This window comes from Carettochelys insculpta, chromosome 2, assembly GCF_033958435.1.
Source record: "Carettochelys insculpta isolate YL-2023 chromosome 2, ASM3395843v1, whole genome shotgun sequence".
In the NCBI taxonomy this organism is placed as follows: Eukaryota; Metazoa; Chordata; order Testudines; family Carettochelyidae; genus Carettochelys; species Carettochelys insculpta.
Window position 1 is genome coordinate 15,939,446 of NC_134138.1, and position 20,413 is coordinate 15,959,858.

Genomic DNA, 20,413 nt, shown 5'->3' on the forward strand with positions numbered 1-20,413 from the left:
TCTAGTTCCTTTCTCTCTAGCTCACTCTTCCTTGGGGATGTTGTGTTGGCTTCCTCATTCACTTTGCAACAGTGCTTCTTGTCCCTATGTTAAAAGTCCCCATCACAGAATCACAGAATCATAGGGCTGGAAGGGACCTCAGGAGGTCATCTAGACCACCCACCTGCTTCAAGCAGGATCAACCCCCACTAAGTCATACCAGCCAAGACCTTGTCCAGCCAGGACTTAAAAACCTCAAGGGATGGAGAATCCACCACCTCTCTAGGCAACGCATTCCAATGCTTCACCACCTGCCTGGTGAAGTATTTTTTCCTAATATCTAACCTACACCTTTCCCTCTTCAACTTCAGACCATTACTCCTCGTTCTGCCATCTGACACCACTGAGAACAGTTTCTCACCCTCCTTTTTAGAGCTCCCCTTCGGGAAGTTGAAGGCTGCTATTAAATCACCTCTAAGTCTTCTCTTCTGTAAACTAAACAAGCCCAAATCACTCAGCTTATCCTCATAGGTCTTGTGCTCCAGACCCTTAATCATTTTTGTTGCCCTTCGCTGCACCTGCTCCAGCAATCCACATCCTTTGTATATTGGGGGGCCCAAAACTGGACACAATATTCCAGATGTGGCCTCACCAGTGCTGAATAAAGAGGAATAACTACTTCTCTAGATCTGCTCAAAATTCTCCTCCTAATGCACCCTAGTATGCCGTTAGGCTTCTTGGATACAAGGACACGCTGTTTACTCATATCCAACCTTTCATCCACCATAACCCCGAGGTCCCTTTCCATCATACTGCTGCTAAACCAGTCCATCCCCAGCCTGTAAAAATGTTTGAGATTCTTCTGCCCCAGGTGCCGGACTCTACACTTCTCCTTAATGAACTGCATCAGATTTCTTTTGGCCCAGTCTTCCAATTTATCCAGGTCACTCTGGATTCTCTCGCTACCCTCTAATGAATCTACCTCTCCCCCTAGTTTTGTGTCATCGGCAAACTTGCTAAGGGTGCAATCCAGTCCCTCATCCAGGTCATTAATAAAGATGTTGAATAACACCAGCCCCAGAACCGAGCCTGGCAGCACTCCGCTTGAAACAGACTGCCATCCAGACATTGACCACTACCCGTTGAGCCTGACCATCAAGCCAGCTTTCTATCCATCTTATAGTCCAAGAATCCAGTCCATATTTCCTTAACTTATGGACAAGAATGTTGTGGGAGACCGTATCAAAAGCCTTGCTGAAGTCAAGGTATACCACATCCACTGACTTTCCCATGTCAACAGAGCTTGTTACCTCATCATAGAAGCTAATCTGATTGGTCAGGCAGGACTTGCCCCTGGTGAATCCATGTTGGCTACTTTTGATCACTTTCCCCTCTTCCAAGTGCTCCAAAATAGATTCCTTGAGGATTCCCTCCATTGTTGTCCCAGGGATTGAGGTAAGGCTGACGGGTCTATATTCCCTGGATTGTCCTTCTTTCCTTTTTTAAAGATGGGCACTGTGTTTGCCTTCTTCTAGTCATCTGGTATCTCCCCTGCTCTCCAAGGCTACATCTATACTGTCCAAAAACTTTGAAGTAGCCATGCAAATGGCCATTTCGAAGTTTACTAATGAAGCACTGAAATACATATTCAGCACCTCATTAGCATGAGGGCGGCCGCGGCACTTCGAAATTGATGCGGCTCACCACCGCGCGGCTCGTCCAGACAGGGCTCCTTTTCGAAAGGACCCTGGCTACTTCGAAGTTCCCTTATTCCTATCTGCTCATAGGAATAAGGGGACTTTGATGTAGCTGGGGTCCTTTCGAAAAGGAGCCCTGTCTGGACGAGCCGTGCAGCGGTAAGCTGCGTCAATTTCGAAGTGCCGCAGCCGCCCTCATGCTAATGAGGTGCTGAATATGTATTTCAGCACTTCATTAGTAAACTTTGAAATGGCCATTTGCATGGTAATTTTGAAGATTTTGGGTAGTGTAGACATGGCCCAAGAGTCTTCAGGGATAATAGCCAAAGGTTCAGCAATGATCTCTGCCATTTCCTTCAGTACCCTGGGGTGCATTAAATCCAGACCCATGGACGTGTGCACATCTAGTTTTTCAAGATAGCTCAGAACTTGTTCCTTCCCCACAGATGGCTGCCTCCCACCTTCCCATACTGCATTGTCTAAGACCATCATTTGGAGGTTGACTTTGTCCGTGAAGACCAAGGCAAAAAAAGCGTTGAGTACTTCAGCTTTTCCTGCATCATCTGTCACTAGGTTACCTCCCTCATCCAGTAATGGCCCCACACCTTATCTGATAATCTGTTTATTGTTCACATGCCTGTAGAAACCCTTCTTGTTACTCTTCACGTCCCTTGCCAGCTGTAGTTCCAATTGTGCTTTCACTTTCCTGATTACTTCCTGGCATTCTCCAGCCATATGTTTATACTCCTCCTTAGTCAACTATCCACTTTTCCATTTCTTGTATGCATCCTTTTTGAATTTAAGCTGACTAAGGATTTCCCTGTTAAGCCAAGCTGGTTGCCTTCCATGTTTGCATTTCTTACTATGAAGCGGGATTGTTTGTTCCTGTTCCTTCATTAAGACTTCTTTAAAATACTGCCAGTTCTCTTCAACTCTTTTCCCTTTCATCTTCATTTCCCAAGGGATCCTGCTCATACGTTCTCTCAGGAAGTCAAAGTCTGCTCTTCTGAAATCAAGGGTCTGTATGTTACTACTCACCTTTCTTACTTTTGTCTGGATCATGAAATCTACAATCTCATGGTCGCTGCAGCCCAGGTTCCCTTCCACTTCTATTTCTTCTATTAGTTCTTCCTGGTTTGTGAGCAGCAGGTCAAATTACACATGACCCCTGGTCAGTTCCTTCAGCACTTGTACCAAGAAATTATTCCCAACATTCTCCAAAAACTTCCTGGATTGTCTGTGTTCTGAGGTATTGGTCTCCCAACAAATGTCCAGATGATTAAAGTCTCCCATGAGAGCCAGGGCCTGTGATTTGGAACCAGGGACTGTGATTTGGCCAGAAATCCTGTGGGGTCTGCCCATGGAGTGGGTTGCTAGTAGAATGGATGTGCTGTGAAATGGGGATTGGAGAGGAGGTGCAGAACCAGGGTGGTCAGCTTGTAAGTGCTGATTAACCAGTCCTCTCAGCTGAGCTCTGGCAGTGTGTGTGTGTGTGTGTGTTTGTATGTGTTTGCCTCAGCCCACGGTGGAAAGAATTGAATCCTGTGGACCCTGAGTTGGGCAGAATAGTTCCTCTGAGAGGGAATTAGCAGAAGAGAAATGTGAAGCTCTGTAGAAATACTAGTAACACAAGCAGCACACGGTGAGAATTATTCACCTCCTCCCTTAACCCCAAATAAATGAGTATGCTTCAGAGTAATGAGCAAATCTGCTAAGAGGGATTAAGGTGTGTATGGGGGTACAGGAGAAAGCGCAATGTTCTGGGTGTGTGTGGAGGCTCAGGGCAGTGGCCTAAGGGTGTGGGGTTGCAGGAGTCAGGGCAGGGGCTGGGAGTATGTGTGGGGAGGTTCAGGGCCACTGACTGGGTATGTGAGGGGAGGGGGCAGGAGCCAGGGAACGGGAATGGTTATGTATGTGTGGAGTGTGCGGTGGTGGCAGGAGAGGAGCTGGGTTACCATATTTAGATGGGTCCCTCCATTCTTGCTGCTATTTGCTGCCCAGGGAGTTGTAGGCCATCTCTGTGGGGGCCCTGCTTTAGGGCAATGGTCTATGGTGGTGTGAGAAACACTTTCTCTGCCTTCTCAGGGCCTGCTGGCAGCAGTGCAGGCTGCAGATTGCACTTGTGCTGCCTGATGTCCAGGGAGAGAAGGGCAGCGGGACAGGCACGGAGACGTCAGGAGCCAGAGGGCATTCTGGCTTTTAGACAATCTTGTTTTGCGTTCAGTGTCCGGCTGCCATTTAGGATTGCCAGGTGCCTGATTTTCAGAGACCTGGTGACTCTGGATGGCACCGGAACCAAAAGCCCAGTTATTGTGGGGGACAAGGAAGGCACATGGTCACTAACATATGTTATCTCGTACCTGCAGGCAGACTCCTGGGCCTATCCAGTGAGTGACAGTGAGAGGTGGGAAAATGAGTTAGTGACAGGGTCAAAGCCTGGGGTAAGAGTTGGGGAATGGGTGGAACCATAGGAGAAGACATGGGACAAGCAACAAGTCCCTGGGGGCTCGTCTACCAGTAATTAGAAAGGAGGTAACCCTAATAGATGGGCTCAAATGAAGATCTTGGATATGAATATCCAGAGCTCTGAAGAAAGACATATCAAGGCCTGGATCTGTAGTCTGTGGCTTTGGCCCTTCTCAGTGTGATAAAATATATATGATATAAGCCAATCACAAGCAACCATTGGGAGAATTGTGGTTCTTTTTTTCAAATTCAAGGTCTGTTTAACTGATGTTTTTAATTTATTTTTCTTTTAAAACTCAATTTTGTGAACAATTGAAACAAAAACAAAATATCAGAAAAAAGTAAAGTAGTTTGTTCAGAAAATGTCAAAACTGAAATGTTTCAATACCTTTGGTTCAAAAACAACAATTTTCCTTTGAACCTAAAAGTCCAACTTTTTTTATAAAAAAGGGTGTTTTTCTTTTCCAGAATCCCCAACTGAAAAAAAAAAATCCATTGTGCACACATCTCTACCCACTCCTCTACCGCTACTGGCACTTTTTGCCATGATTCCATTTTGCCCACAGGTCCTGCTCCTCTGGTGGCATATTGTATGGACATGTGTCGTAGTTCTGATTTTACTTTGTGACAGCATTTTACTTCTGCCACTGGAGAAGAGGAAAACCAGCACGGTCTGAGTAAAGTACAGCTGCTGTAGGCAGCATAACATAACGTTATTGATTTAGAAGTTACACACAAAAGGATGTAATGAACTGTGATGCGTGGGCTGCACTACTTGCATCTACTGCACAGAAGCAGAACCACTCATTTGTGTGGCACATTGTTTGTCCCAGTAACAGCTCGTAGACATTCTCCTTCGGCTGAAATGGAAGAAAAAAAAAGAATTCTCACTCTTCCAGTGAAAAAGGAGATAAGTTCCACCTTTTATGATTCCCAAAGCTAACACATACTCCTGCAGATCTCTTTTGTTTCAACAAAGCACAAAGCTAGGGGAACAAAAGCACAACAAAGCACAAAGCTAGGGGAACAAAAGCACAACAAAGCACAAAGCTAGGGGAACAAAAGCTTGACTTCAGGTCATTCATCAAATAACTTTTTTTTTTCTTTTTCAAGACAGGTAGAACAATACCAAACACCAGCCAGAAGAAAGCTCCTATTCTGAGTATTACATCGGTGTAAGCCTGCTATGCCCTTGCCTCACTCAGTCCTGCGGCTGTTTTGCAGTGAGTGTGGCCAGCAAACTTGCTGAGTTGGCGCGCCAAAATGTGACCTTATGACTGCTATGTACAGTTTGAGAGCAGTGATACTTTTCAAAGTCACTAAGGCTGTGTCTACACTAGCTCCCTTCTCAGAAGGAGGCATGGTAACCAGCCCGAGAGGAGAATACTAATGAAGTGCTGCGCTGAATATGAAGCACCTCATTAGGCTAATTCTCTGTACGGCAACTTCGAAGTTGCAAACCTCAAAGTGCTGGCATGCCATGTAGTTAGGAGTAAGGGCACTTTGAAGCCGCACAGGTACTTTGAAGTGCCCGTGGCTGCATGGCATGCCAGTACTTTGAAGTTGCTGCGGGGAGAATTAGCCTAACGAAGTGCTGCATATTCATCACAGAATCACAGGGCTGGAAGGGACCTCAGGAGGTCATCTAGTCCAGTCCCCTTCTTCAAGCAGGATCAACCCCCACTAAGTCATCCTAGCCAGGACCTTGTCCAGCCGGGACTTAAAAACCTCAAGGGATGGAGAATCCACCACCTCTCTAGGCAACGCATTCCAATGCTTCACCACCTGCCTGGTGAAGTATTTTTTCCTAATATCTAACCTACACCTTTCCCTCTTCAACTTCAGACCATTACTCCTCGTTCTGCCATCTGACACCACTGAGAACAGTTTCTCACCCTCCTTTTTAGAGCTCCCCTTCGGGAAGTTGAAGGCTGCTATTAAATCACCTCTAAGTCTTCTCTTCTGTAAACTAAACAAGCCCAAATCCCTCAGCCTATCCTCATAGGTCTTGTGCTCCAGACCCTTAATCATTTTTGTTGCCCTTTGCTGCACCTGCTCCAGCAAATCCGCATCCTTTTTATACTGGGGGGCCCAAAACTGGACACAATATTCCAGATGTGGCCTCACCAGTGCCGAATAAAGAGGAATAACTACTTCTCTAGATCTGCTCGAAATGCTCCTCCTAATTCATCACAGCACTTCATTAGTATTCTCCAATGAGGCTGATTACCATGTCCCCTTTCAAGGAGGGGCTAGTGTAGACACAGCCTAAGAGTTCCACTTAAATAAACTAAGATGCAGAGCTTCACCATTTAGGTGGTGGTTGGTCGCATTATCTGGTATTTTGTTAATCCATGGCATCGTGGCTTTGAGCAAGCTCCCAGCTGTATGTGGGAAGGAGCAGGACTGAGCTCCTGCCTCGTGGTCCATGAAAATCTGCTCACGTGCCACTCTTGGTACCTGTGCCGGGGGGTTGCTGACCCCTGGTTTATATAATGGAAGTTGCTATGCTAAGTCACTCCAGGAAATATATTTTAAAGCAAGTGAAGGATGGTTTTATAGCACAGTGCCAAAATTCATGCACCAAATTCATGCAGTGTAACGGACATTACATTTGTGAAGCATGAGGGGGAGATGTAAGATTGTGCAAGTATGTCACTCACAGAATCATATTTAATCAAATATACATTATGCAGTTTGATGGGTTAAGAATATGGGAAGGTAGCTCTGGAGAGATGCTCCTGTATCATTAAGGCCAGTTGTCTGTTATCACATGTCCCAGTGGTGCTTCTGATTGTAGCAGTGTGCTGTAGCTGGTGTGAAATTTTAAATGACTGAGGAAGCCAGCACTATGAAAATTCATTGCAAATTCAGAACCAGTTCGCTTTTCAGGATATTTACATAGCCATTCCACATCCTTCTCAGTGAAAATGGGCCCATGTTCACCAAAATGTAAAATATAGCATGCATTTTTTGAGTGAAATTTTGCACGAAAAACATGAACTCTGAGGTGTACCGTTGGAAAGATGTTATGGAATAATTCTGATAAATGCTTGTAAAGTTTTCATCCCAATGCCCTGATCAGTTATTTTATTCTGTGATGCCACTGAGAATTTAAGAATTGCAATCCTGGGTTTGACCAATGGTCATCTATCCCAGTGTACTGACTTTTAGCAACAGCCAGGAGAGGAAGAACAGAACTGGACAACTTCTGAGTGATCCTGACCATGTTCTTCAGCCACAGCTTCTGGTAGTCAGGGGATTAGAGACATGTAAAGAATGAGATTGCATCCCTGATCATCTTGGCTGTGTCTACACCTCATTAGCATGCCGCTGGTCGCAGCTATTCGAAATTGCCGCTTTTTGCTTCTGCACGGCTCATCCAGACGGGGCTCCTATTCAAAAGGACCCTGCCAACTTTGAAATCCCCTTATTCCTATCAGCAGATAGGAATAAGGGGATTTTGAAGTTCCCGAGGCCCTTTCGAAAAGGAGCCCCTTCTGCAAGAGCTGTGCAGCAGTGAAAAACGGCAATTTCGAAGAGCTGTGGCTAGCAGCATGCTAATGAGGAGCTGAATATACATTTCAGCACCTCATTAGTAACCTTTGAAATAACCCTTTGCATGGCCATTTCGAAGATTGGGGTTTGTGTAGACGTAGCCCTTGTCTAATAGCCACTGATGGACCTATCCTCCATGAAATTACCTATTTTTAATACTCTTGTATTTTACAATATCACCTGGCAACAAGTTCCATAGGTTGTATTTGGTTTGTTTGAATAAATACTTCTACTTGCTGCCCATTAATTTCGTCAGTGACTCTTGGTCTTTCTGTTACATGAAATGTGTAAATAACACTTCTTTATTCACTTATTACACATCATTCATGATATTTTACATTGGTATCCTATCGTACCGTTTCTTTCTGAGTTGAACCATCCCCTTCATTGTACTTTCTCTTTATACAGAAGAACTTTTATATCTCTAGTCAGTTTTTGTTGTTCTTTTCACTTTTTCTGATTCCAGTATACTTTTTTTGAGATGGGGAAACTAAAAATGCATAGAGCATTCCAGATGAGGGGTATGCTCTGGATTTATATAGTAGCTGTATAATATTTTCTTTTTTTATTATCTGTTCCTTTCCTAATAGATCTAAATACTCTATTCATTTTTGACTGCTTCTGCACATGGAGATGATGTTTTCAGAGAACTAGGAACAGTGACTCCAAGATCTCTATTGAGTACTAACAGCTAATTTTATGTGTATACTTAAAACTGGATTTTCCAATATGGATTGCTTCACATTGATCAACATTGAATCTCATCTTTCATTTTGTTGCTCAGTCACCCAGTTCTGTGGTTGTTTTACAGTGAGTGCGGACTTAATTACCATGAGTACTTTTGTATTGCTTGCAATCTTTGCTACCTCTTTGCTTACCCTTTCTGCAGATCATGTATGAAGAAAATGAACAGCACAGGCTCCTGGTCATTGGAGGACATCACATTTCACCCCTTTCCAATGAAAAAAAAATTACCATGCATTCCTATGTTTTTTTTTTCTGTATCTGTTAAGCAGTTACTGATCCATGAGATGACTTTCATCTTTATCCCGTGATTCCTCACTTTGTTTAAGAGCCTTTGGTGAGGGAGCTTGGGGCTTTCTAAAATCCAAGTATATTGTATTGTGGCAAAGCTCTAACCATGGCCCGAGTCTCCTGTACTTCTGGTAGATAGTGTTTGCCTCAGAAGCTCGCTGTGACTCTTCTCAAAGCCTCTTTCCCTTTACTAGGGGTAAGGTTCACAGCTTACTGAGCCATCATATCATAGCCTAGTCCACAGTTTGGAGTGACAACCCTACCATAGTCCTGGTTTCCCCTCTCACGTGGGAGTCCATGTAGACACATGAGGAGGGTTGCAGCAGAGCCCTGGGCCTGCCCTCTGCTCTGGCATTCTGGCTCAGGGACTCAAAGGTGGCAGCAACAGACAAGGTTCCCTCTTCTCCCAGTCTGACAGCTTTTTCCCTGGGCCACTTCCCCAAACACTTGTAGTACCTTTCCTCTGACACCTGACAAGTCCATCTTATTCCTCTGTGGTACTCTGGCTTGCTCTCAGTCCTCAGCTCTCACCCAGTGCACCTCTTCCCTTTCAGTCCTTGGGCTTTTGCCCTCCCTGAAAACAAACAACCCCCCAAAGACCTTAATGGATGGCAAGGGTGCTGATTAGCCTGTTGCTTCTGGAAAATTGTTCATTGGCCCCAGGTGCCTGCTCGATTGTGCTGCATTAGGATTGCCCAAGTGGCAGGACTACTTGCCACCATGAGGGAGTGAGGATCCTAGGCGGGCCAGCCTCTACTCACTCTGGTCCCCAGGCCCACCAGGGATATTGGTTGGCAGCTTCTTCATGGAGCCATAAGCACAGGCATGTACCTGGTGTGGTTTACCCCCCATCCACAATGCCTGCTCCTTCTGAGGTATGATGGAGAACTTGGTGAATGCCAGCTTGAGTGCATCAGGTTTCAGGTCCTGTTCTGGATCCTACAGAACCTCCTCTTATGGTACTGGGTGCATTTTCCCTTCACCTGTTTATTTACACACACCTCATCCATGGCCCCACAAAGTAGCAGGACCTCCTTGTCAGCTTCCTCTTGGCTCTTGCTAAGATGGCCATCTACTGCACCAGGAGGAGAATGATGGATGAGGGGGTGCTCTGTGACTGTGGGGCCTATTGCCACTCCTCACTTTCCTGATGCTTCCTCGATCCCTAGATTGCTTTGGGGAACAGTGAGCACTGTGTACGGATCTCTGCTCAGTGTTCCCCCCTGGTTTCCTTGTATTCAACCTGTGACCTGCACTCCTGCCCCTTTTTTCTTATCAGTTGCCCCATGCAATCAGTTGGGTCCTGTGTCCAGTAGCCCCTCCCACTAGTCTGGAAGTGGGGCTTTCTCAATGGCCAGGCTTAGGCCTACCTATTATCCAGAATCCAGATAATAGTCAAAGAAGAAGCTGTTTACTCAGAGCCCAGAACATCTACCCTCCATTAACCTGTGGCAGTCAGCTGGTCTGGGTCTGCCACGACATCCACTTGTTTACTTATTTGTTGTCTCCCTTAAATAAATCCAACAGCTTGCTGAGGTATCATTTCTGTTTACAATAGCTGTGTTTCCTGTTTCCTAACATACTGTGTTCATATTTGAGTCTGATAATTTTACCCTTTACTATAGTTTCAAACATTTGCCTGGTAATGAAGTTAAGATCACTGGCTTGTGCTTGCCAAGATCACTTCTGGAACCTTTCTTAAAAAAAAAAAATTGGCATCGTATTAGTTATCCTCTGGTCATCTGGTTCAGAGGCTGATTTAAGTAATTAAATTACATATCACAGTTAGCAATCTCATATTTGAGTTCCTTCAGAACTGTTGGCTGAATGTGATCTGGTCCTGGTGACTTATTACTGCTTAATTTATCATTTTTCCCCCCAGAAATTCCTCCACTCACTCCTCAGCCTGGAATAGTTTCTCAGATTTGCTACCCAAAAAGGAACTGTGTTGATGCCAGCCATAAAAGGCGAATGGTAGCACGAAGCTCTTTGTTCTTTTAATGATAAAAGAAGGTAGCATAGATGACATATCCATATACATCATATTTTGGTTTTGATCCTGAAAGATGCTGAGAATCCATAGTTCTTGCAGAAGGCAATGTGAGCTGCAGGTGCCCAGAATCTCTGAGAAGTAGATATCTAATCAAAGATCTGCAAACAGATCAACTCTGCTCCTTTAGACTTCAGTGCAAAATTCCCATTAACTAAAGTAGTTCAGGATCAGCCAACAGGAAACAGGTTCCAATTTTTCAAACCTCAACCCAGTGAACTTTCTTCTCTCTTTTATGGAATAGTCCACATGAGTGGGAATATATAGTCAATAGGCTGCATTAGTTTGTACTTCTGCTTGTATATCTTTATGAACATTCATTTACACACATATTCATCTACTTTTGTAGTTTGCTTATAATAAAAACTAAGGAACATTTGAAATAAAAATATTTATATTTCCAGGAGAAGTTTTGATTACATGACTGTGTTGGTTGCATTTGCATATATTTCAGTTGTCTGAGTATCCTAAAAGGAACACTCAGTTATTGAGATTGACATTCGATTAATCCCGGAACCGAAACATCCCTGATTCAACACATGAAGCTACCGGTTCTCTCTACATGGAAGGAGTTATTTAAAAGACTCCAGAAGCTTTGTTGGATGAGTATTATCATTCAAAATAAGCTCTTCTGTAATACTGAATTTTTGTGACCCTTTACAATTATACTCATTCAGCTTTTATCTGAACATAGGGTATTCATTCAAAGTTAATTTGAAATCCAAAGAATAAAACAGATAAAAATAAAATAATTTGTATTTCCATATTGTAATGTCTTTTATTCAAGAATCCCAAAGAGGGTTGAAAATATTAATTAACTGAGGCTGCCTGAGTCCCTGCATTGGATGGGCAAGAATGGCTTATTTCACATATGAGGAAAGAGAGGCTAAGAGAGAAATTAAAACCTCAATACAGGGAAACATCTCTTTTAAGGACCATGCTTAACATTAAGCACATGCTTAAGTGTCACTGAAATCAATGCACTTGCACTTTGACAGAAATTAGCTTAAAACACATGATTCAGTGCTTTTGTGATTCACGTAGAGCCACATGGCAAGTGAATGAGACAGATGGCCTCAGAGGTCAACAGTCCTGATATCTAGGACCTCTGCTCTAAACCAAAGGCTACACTGCCATTGTTTGCTAGAAAAGATAGGTCTATTGGGCCTATCCTCTTGTATCATGATGCCAGGCAATGAGTCCTTAGATGTTCTCTAAGACATGTTTTAAAAGAGGCTGCCATATGTTTCTCCAATGAGTCTTCATTGCATTAACATTTCTATAAAAGGGAGCGGGCTTTCTATCATAATGAGCCCTTTCAGTCCTTCCCTGCAGAAGGCTGATTTACCACAGCTTTCTGACCTGTCAAAGCATGTTAGACTCACCAATGTGTAAGTGACCATCCTTCATTTGCCTCTCCTCTGAAATGGGATTTCTGGGCCATTCTAGCCCTTTGTTTCACGAATAACTCTGCAAAGGGCTATTGGGAAACACAGCTAAGAGGAAGGACTTGTTGCAGAAGGGCTGGGTGCATGTTTGGCTAGCTGGGTGCTGACTGCACTCCCATGGATGTGTGTGCTATAATCTTATTTCCAGTAGCAGCTGAAGACCTCTCTCACCAGCCTCTAGAGATTAGAATGGGCCCCCCAGTAGATTGCTCTTTACACTTTTAACAAAATATAATTGGAAGTGGGTTAGAGTGTTCACTTACTGTCAGCATCAGCCAGGCAATTTGTGTCTCTTGTCATGATTATTGTAACAACCTAAGACTGCCATTTGCTGCTGCCACAGACCCAAAGACCACATCCTAGTTTAATACAGAGGCGCTGAGCCCCCCTGACAAGGGACAGCAAAGTCTGAGCTACAGCTTCAGCTGAGAGGCAGCTGGCTTTTATTTCATATGGTAGAGGCATGTGGCTTTAGTGCCTACGGTGGCAGGTTCAGTTCCAGCTGCTATTGACCAGTGTCTGTCAGTTCTTCACTAAGAAAAGATAAAGACCTGCCACTCTGAGCACAGACACATCACACCCAGTTACATCAAATCATCAGTTCAAACTTACTGAGCCACATGCAGGAAAAGTGCAGATTGCACTATCGAGTGGGAGTCAGTATCATCCAATGCTCAGCAGCACTAATGTATGACCCAGAAGACCAGGGTTATATTCCTGGTTCTGCCACTAACACCTGAGTTACCAGGACCAAGTCATTTCACTTCTTTTTCCTCTTCCACCCTTTATCTCTCCTGTCTGCTTAGGCTGTGTGGGACAGAGATGATCCCTTTTTGTTTGCACAGTACCCAGCACAATGAGAACATTATGCATTTCTATAACAGAAATGGAATAATTGTGTCCAAGATATCACAATGTATAGGGCAGGGAACTGCAACCTGCAGTTCCAGAGCTGCATACAGCTTGTTAAGGACTTCTTTGTGACTCCCAATGCTATAATTGAAAAGTGGGGAAAAAAAACCAAAAAAACAACAGAACAAAAAAACCTGATTATTTTTGAAAAATGGTGAATATCTAAAAGCCCAACAGTGAACAACTCATATCTAAATATCAGATGATATGTGATCTCAAAACATTTAATATGTGTTTTGCATTGTGGGATATGATCCTGTGTCCGTGTTTTGTTCCTGTTGCTAATAATTTTGATATTGAAAAGGAAAAGGAAAAGGAAAAGGAAAAGGAAAAGGAAGCCTGCAGCATTCCTGCTGTGTAGGGTAACAAACCTTTTAAGAAAGAAAACTGAAATTGAACGTGAAGTAAAATTGGCAGAATTAAAATGCGTTTGGGAGTGAAAGTCAGGAAGACAGCAATTCAAAACCAAATGTGTGAGGAATGATGAAACAGAGTATGCAAAAAGTTTGTGAACATCCTGCAGTAAACATGCATCACATTACAAATTGTTGTGCGCGCGCTGCTCTTAAAACAGGAGTAACAAAAAGTATACTTGGACATTATTTATTAAGAACCATCTCATATTCACTTGCATTGAGGCTCTTGAATTACTGAGCTTTTTACTGAATTCGAAAAAAAAATGGCTCATCTTACTGTTTTGGTTGTTGAGCTCTGGCATAGGGCAAACATGTCAGTGATGGAGGCAGACACTGTTGCCTTTGGGTTTTGAAACACTGAACAATACTCGAGAGGAAGATCGGAGAATCTGCTGCATTTTCTCTGGCAGGCACGGCAAGTAAACACTTCTGCACATGAAGGGGCACAGAGTCAGAATTAGGCGCAAACAAGCAGTGTACATATGTTTCCAGGTGCCTACAAAACATCTGATTGGGTGTGTATGCATCTTGGGTGTTTGCACACAGCACTGCAAATGCTTCAGTTGCTCATCTGGCATTTGTATATACAGATACATAAATATTAGGTATGTGCCAAAGTAGTTATTTAATGGTGAATACACTTCGAGTCTTGAACACCATACTCTTTCACATGAGGAAGAAGAAGAAGGTGGTGAAAAGACTGAGGGAGTAAAAAGAAAGGTTAAATAAAATAAACTTCAAATGAAGGTCAGTGCTAAAGATACCTAACTGAGACAAAAGACAAGGCTTGGGAAATACATAAATAGAAAGGTTGGTAACATTCATCGACATAATGGGTCTGATCCTGCTCTGATGTCAGTTGCATCCTCACACCAGGAATGTTCACAATATGTCTCAACTGTGCAGATGAAAAATGCATTTGATCAGTAATTAGATGCTACAGCACCAGACAATATAGATAGATTGTCTAGTGTGTGAAATGTATTATATATGAATCACAATAAATCAAAAAGAAATGGACAGTGTCCATCAGAATTCAGCTGTCTCCTTACAGTCGTGGTTGCAGCAGAACAGAGTTCTAATAGCAAACAGAAAAAAAATCTCAAAGCAGAATAGGAATAATGTAAACAGGTGGCAGAGCATAATGGTCATGTACAGCTCTATCAGAGAGATGCAGTTTCCACACGGTTTTCTAGGCAGTTATGCCAGGTACATTTTCTTGAGAACATTAGAGAAGCAGAGATGCCTTAAAGTTATGTTTCTGAAAATAATTAGATTTACTGCTTTGCCAATTATGTCTTCTAGAAGATTGTGACAAGTTTACTTTGCAGTGGTTCTTTTAATAATCTGTCTTTAAATGTTTGAATCACCAGACAAATTAAATGCTGTTTCTTGTAACAATAGCTATAATCCAAGCTCTTCATCTGGAAGCCCATCAATACTGTACATTTGGCCAGCCAATGATTCATGTCGCATTAAATTACATTTCTGCTTTCCTGTGCTGCCTCTTCACATTTTCTTGACACCTCAATTTATTAAGTAGATGGAGATGGAACATGTGACTGAAATATTTTGTTCAATAACATGTACGTTCATTCCCTGCAAGCTAGCAAAATCTACCTCCCTTAGAAGATGGTTGTTTCATTCCAGTTCCCCTTATAACTGGCTGTGGCCTCCCTTACAGAAATCCATTTCTGACAACTCATGCATAGTTGATTAAATATCTCTCTCTAACCTCCCCACTTCTCTGAATAAATGCAAAGATACCTATACCAGAAAGATGTTGATTAAGATGATATCAGACAATTAATTATGCATTGTAATAGCCTTTGTCCCAAGCTAACACCTTCTTTTTTTTTCTTCAATCAGTTGAAACTAAACGTGATCAGATAATTACACATTCTTATGTTCTAATCAAGCTGTAGGCAGCAAAAGGCTGTCAGGAGAGAGGAAATGGAGCAGAACTTAAGAATTAAGAAGTAGGAAATGAAGAAGTAAAGGTGGCTCTTGAAATGGATAATTATATAATTAGTTCACTTATTGTGGCATTATGTCAACAAGTGAATTCTTCCAGCTCAGGTTTATGTGGCCAGCAGTAAGTCAGCTAATACATATGCAAGGAGGAACGGTGCAGAACACCAGTGTTAGTATCAAAATGAGAAACAAGCCCCTTCTACATGGAATAGCCTCGACCTGACTCTCCTATCAAGTGTATAACTACCCACAGGCAGCTCAGAGCCTGGGACAGCAGGAGCTTGGTGCATGTGTAACCCACAAACCCAAGGAGTCTGGCTCATGGGCCCATCTAGTGACACCTAGACTGCTTAGAGAAAGATGGAGTCTTTACTGCCCTAGCTGTGACCCAGTTGGTTTTTTTAGCTGAAACTCTAGTAGCTTCTGCCCTTAGCTCCTGTGGTCTCAGTTTCAAGCCCACCTGTGGCTGATTACACATGAGCTTTTGCTATTTGAGCTAAAAGCTGTCTGGCTTTCAGCTAAGGCTTTAGAGGAGGCTCATTCTTTCTCTTTGTAAATGGTCTAAGTGCTCCTACACTAGACAGTGAAACTCACACATTAGGTATGTAGGTTAAATGTGTACCTAGCAAATTACATTTTTGCTAACTGCACAGATGTGAACAACAAGATGAGGTGTGAAGAGGGAGATGGAAAAAAATACTTCCTTTGCCCACCCCTCTGCCATAGCTGATACAATACAAATGAAAGTTTTACAGCAGTTCAACTCCCTTGAAGTCCATGGAGCTAATCATCAGATACAATAAAAAAACAGATGCAAATGTTTAGTCAACGTGGGCTCTTTGGGTCTAATTCTGGTCTTGCTCTCACTGGTGTAAAACAGAATAACTTATTAATTGAGAGGAGGTGATTGCAAACAGGTGGGGGTTTTGAAAGGGGCTCTCCTGGAGAAAGAGGAGTGACTTATGGCACCTTGAGGGAAGTGGTTGTCTGGAGTCCATGGGTTTTTTTATGCTTGGGGGTTCTGGGCTTGTGTTTGTTTGGAGGTTTTTGAGTGCTGAGCTGGGTGTTTGTTTGTTTGAAAGGCCGTGGGCTCAGAGTGGCAGTTGGAAGCTGTGAGTAATAGTTGGGATTGAAATCTAAAACTCTCTGCTCATTGGTCAAGCTGTAGCCAGAGGGCAGGGTTATCAGGAAGGCCAGAGCTTTATAACCCCTACTAGATAGCAACCAGGCAATTGCTAACAGGAGGGAGTTTTGAGAGGGGGGTTTAGAGTGGGGTGGTTAGAAGGTATAATTTCCTTCTGACATATAACATATATCCCAGGCCTTTAAATGAAACCCCCATTTATATTCAGATTATTCGATAGAGAAAATGAAGGCAGAAGCCCAGCAGCAGAGTGGGGGCTATCCTGTTTATTGCATACAGTGTAACATGTATGCCTATCTGCCCCGTGGGTGGGTGGCATATGTGTGAGCTCGTTGCAAGGAGCTCCTGACCCTCAGAGACCAAATTTGGGCTTTGGACGCCAGGGTGGCTGAACGGACAGAGCTCAGGGAGGCAGAGAGGTATGTGGACAAGGCTTTCCAGGACACTGTAGTACTGTCCCACCTCCAGTCTGAGAGCTCCAGTGCTCTTAAGCAGGATGAAAGACTCAGGGGAAGAAAGCAGCAGTTGGAAGCTCAGGGCGAACATCCCATAGTTGGGATCCTCCTTCCAAAGGATGTTACGGTATCCTCTCGCACTGAGGGCACCTCTCTGAGGGAGGGAATGCCAGTTGTTAGGAAAAGGCAGGTGTTAGTAGTGGGTGATTCGATTGTTAGAAACATAGATAGCTGGCTTTGTGATGACAGGGAGAGCTGTATGGTGACTTGCCTGCCTGGTGCGACATTTGCGGATCTCTCGAGGCATCCAGATAGACTAATGTGTAGTGCTGGGGAGGAGCCGGTGGTTGTGGAACATGTTGGTTCCAACGACATAGGAAAGGGTAGGAGAGACATTTTGGAGGCCAAATTTAGGTTGCTAGGAAAGAGACTGAAATCCAGGACCTCTAAGGTGGCATTCTCAGAAATGCTTCCTGTTCCACGCGCAAGGCCAGGTAGGCAAGCAGAACTTCAGAGTCTCAATGAGTGGATGAGACGATGGTGTACGGAGGAGGGGTTTAGATTTGTTAGGAACGAGGGACACTTTTGGGATGGGGGGGGCCTGTACAGGAAGGATGGGCTCCACCTAAATCAAAGGGGATCCAGACTGCTGACACTAAACATTAACAAGGTCATAGAGTAGTTTTTAAACTCAGGGATGGGGGAAAACCGATTGGTGCAGAGGAGCATGTGGATCGGACAGAAGCTCCCCTTAGAGGAAAATCCATTGATAGAGATACTCTAGGCTTGAGTAAAAAAAGACTGGGCTAGATCAGACAAGCAATCATGTATAAAAGAATCTAGTGCATCTAGGATGGGAAGACAAATAAGCAGAGGCAAATCTTTAAAATGCTTCTACACAAATGCTAGACATCTGACTAATAAGATGGGTGAACTAGATTGTCTTGTATTAAAGGAGGAAATTGACATAATAGGCATCATGGAAACCTGGTGGAATGGAGACACTGTATGGGACACAATCATACCAGGATATAAAATATATCGGAAAGATAGAATGGGCCGTGTGGGTGGTGGACTGGCACTGTATGTGAAAGATAACATAGAATCAAATGAAATAAGAATTTTAAATGAATCAAAATGTTCCCTAGAATCACTATGCATAGAAATTCCAAGCTCTACTAAGAATATAGCAGAAGGGATATATTATCGACCGCCTGATCAGGACAGTGATAGTGATGTTGAAATGCTAAGGGAGATTAGAGAGGTTACCAAAATAAAACACTCAATAGTAATGGGCGATTTCAATTATCCCCATATTGACTGGGTACATGTCACATCAGGATGAGATGCAGAAATAAGATTTCTCGATGCCATTAATGACTGCTTCTTGGATCAGCTGGTACAGGAACCAACAAGGGAAGGGGCAATTCTCGATTTAGGACTGAGTGGAGCACAGGATCTGCTCCACGAGGTCCCTATTACAGGACTGCTTGGGAACAGTGATCATAATGTAATAACATGTAATATTCCTGTGGTGGGAAGAACACCTCAGCAGCCCAACACTTCGGCATTTAATTTCAAAAGGGGGAATTATGCAAAAATGAAGAGGTTAGCTAAACAGAAATTAAAAGCCAGAGTGACTAGAACAAAAACCCTGCAAGCTGCATGGAAGCTTCTCAAAGACACTCTAATAGAGGCCCAACTTAAATGTATACCCCAAATTAAAAAAACATACTGAGAGACTGAGAAAAACCACTGTGGGTTAACACAGATGTAAAACAAGCAGTGAGGGATGAAAAGGCATCTTTCAAAAGGTGGAAGGCAAATCCTAGTGAGGCAAATAGAGAGGAACATAAACACTACCAAATTAAGTGTAAAAGTGCAAAATCACTTCCAAATTAAACAGAGAGTAAGCCGTGCTAGTCTATATACTATCAAAACAAAAAGCAGTCAAGTAGCACTTTAAAGACTAGCACAATAGTTTATTAGGTGAGCTTTCGTGGGACAGACCCACTTCTTCAGACCATAGCCAGACCAGAACAGACTCAATATTTAAGGCACAGAGAACCAAAAACAGTAAGCAAGGAGGACAAATCAGAAAAAGATAATCAAGGTGAGCAAATCAGAAAACGGAGAGGTGGGGGGGGAAGGTCAAGAATTAGATTAAGCCAAGTATGCAGAGGGGTCCCTATAGTGACTCAGAAAACTCCCATCCCGGTTCAAACCACGTGTTAATGTGATGAATTTGAATATAAAAGCCAGCTCGGCTGTTTCTCTCTGAATAGCGGTGTGAATTTTTTTTTCAGTAACACGCGTACTCTTAAGTCATTAACAGAAAGCCCCATTCCATTAAAATGTTGACTAACTGGTTTGTGACTCTGGAGTGTTTTGATGTCTGTTTTGTGCCCATTAACTCTTTGCCTAAGGGAGTTAGAAGTCTGTCCAATACACAAAGCATCTGGGCATTGTTGGTACATGATGGCATACATGATGTTAGTACAGGAGCATGAGAAAGTACCTGTGATTCTGTGAGTAACCCAGTTACGTCCAGTGATGGTATTTCACTTTGTCCACATATCTTAATGGGCACAAAACAGACATCACAACACTCCAGAATGGAATGAGGCATTCTGTTAATGACTTAAGGGTATGCGTGTTACTGAAAAAAAAATTTTGCACCGCTATTCAAAGAGAAACAGCCGAGCTGGCTTTTATATTCAAATTTGGCACATTAATATGTGGTTTGAAGCGGGATGGGAATTTTCTGAGTCACTATAGGGGTTCATCTGCATACTTGCCTTTACCTAATTCTTGACCTTCCCCCTCCCCACACCTCCACTCTCTGATTTGCTGACCTTGATCATTTTTTTCTGATTTGTCCTCCTTGATTACTGTTTTTGGTTCTCTGTGCCTTAAATATTCATTCTCTTCTGGTCTGGCTATGGTCTGAAGAAGTGGGTCTGTCCCACGAAAGCTCACCTAATAAATTATTTTGCTAATCTTTAAGGTGCTACTTGAACTGCTTTTTGTTTTTATACTACCAAATTAAGTGTAATAAGGAAAGCCAAAAAAGATTTTGAGGAGCAGCTAGCCAGAAGCTCAAAAAGTAATAACAAAATGTTTTTTTTAAATACATTAGAAGCATGAAGCCTGCTAAAAAATCAGTGGGTCCCCTAAACGATACAAATACAAAAGGAGCAATCAAGGATGATAAATCCTTTGTGGAGAGACTAAATGATTTATTTGCTTCAGTCTTCATGGTTGAGGATGTTGGAGAGA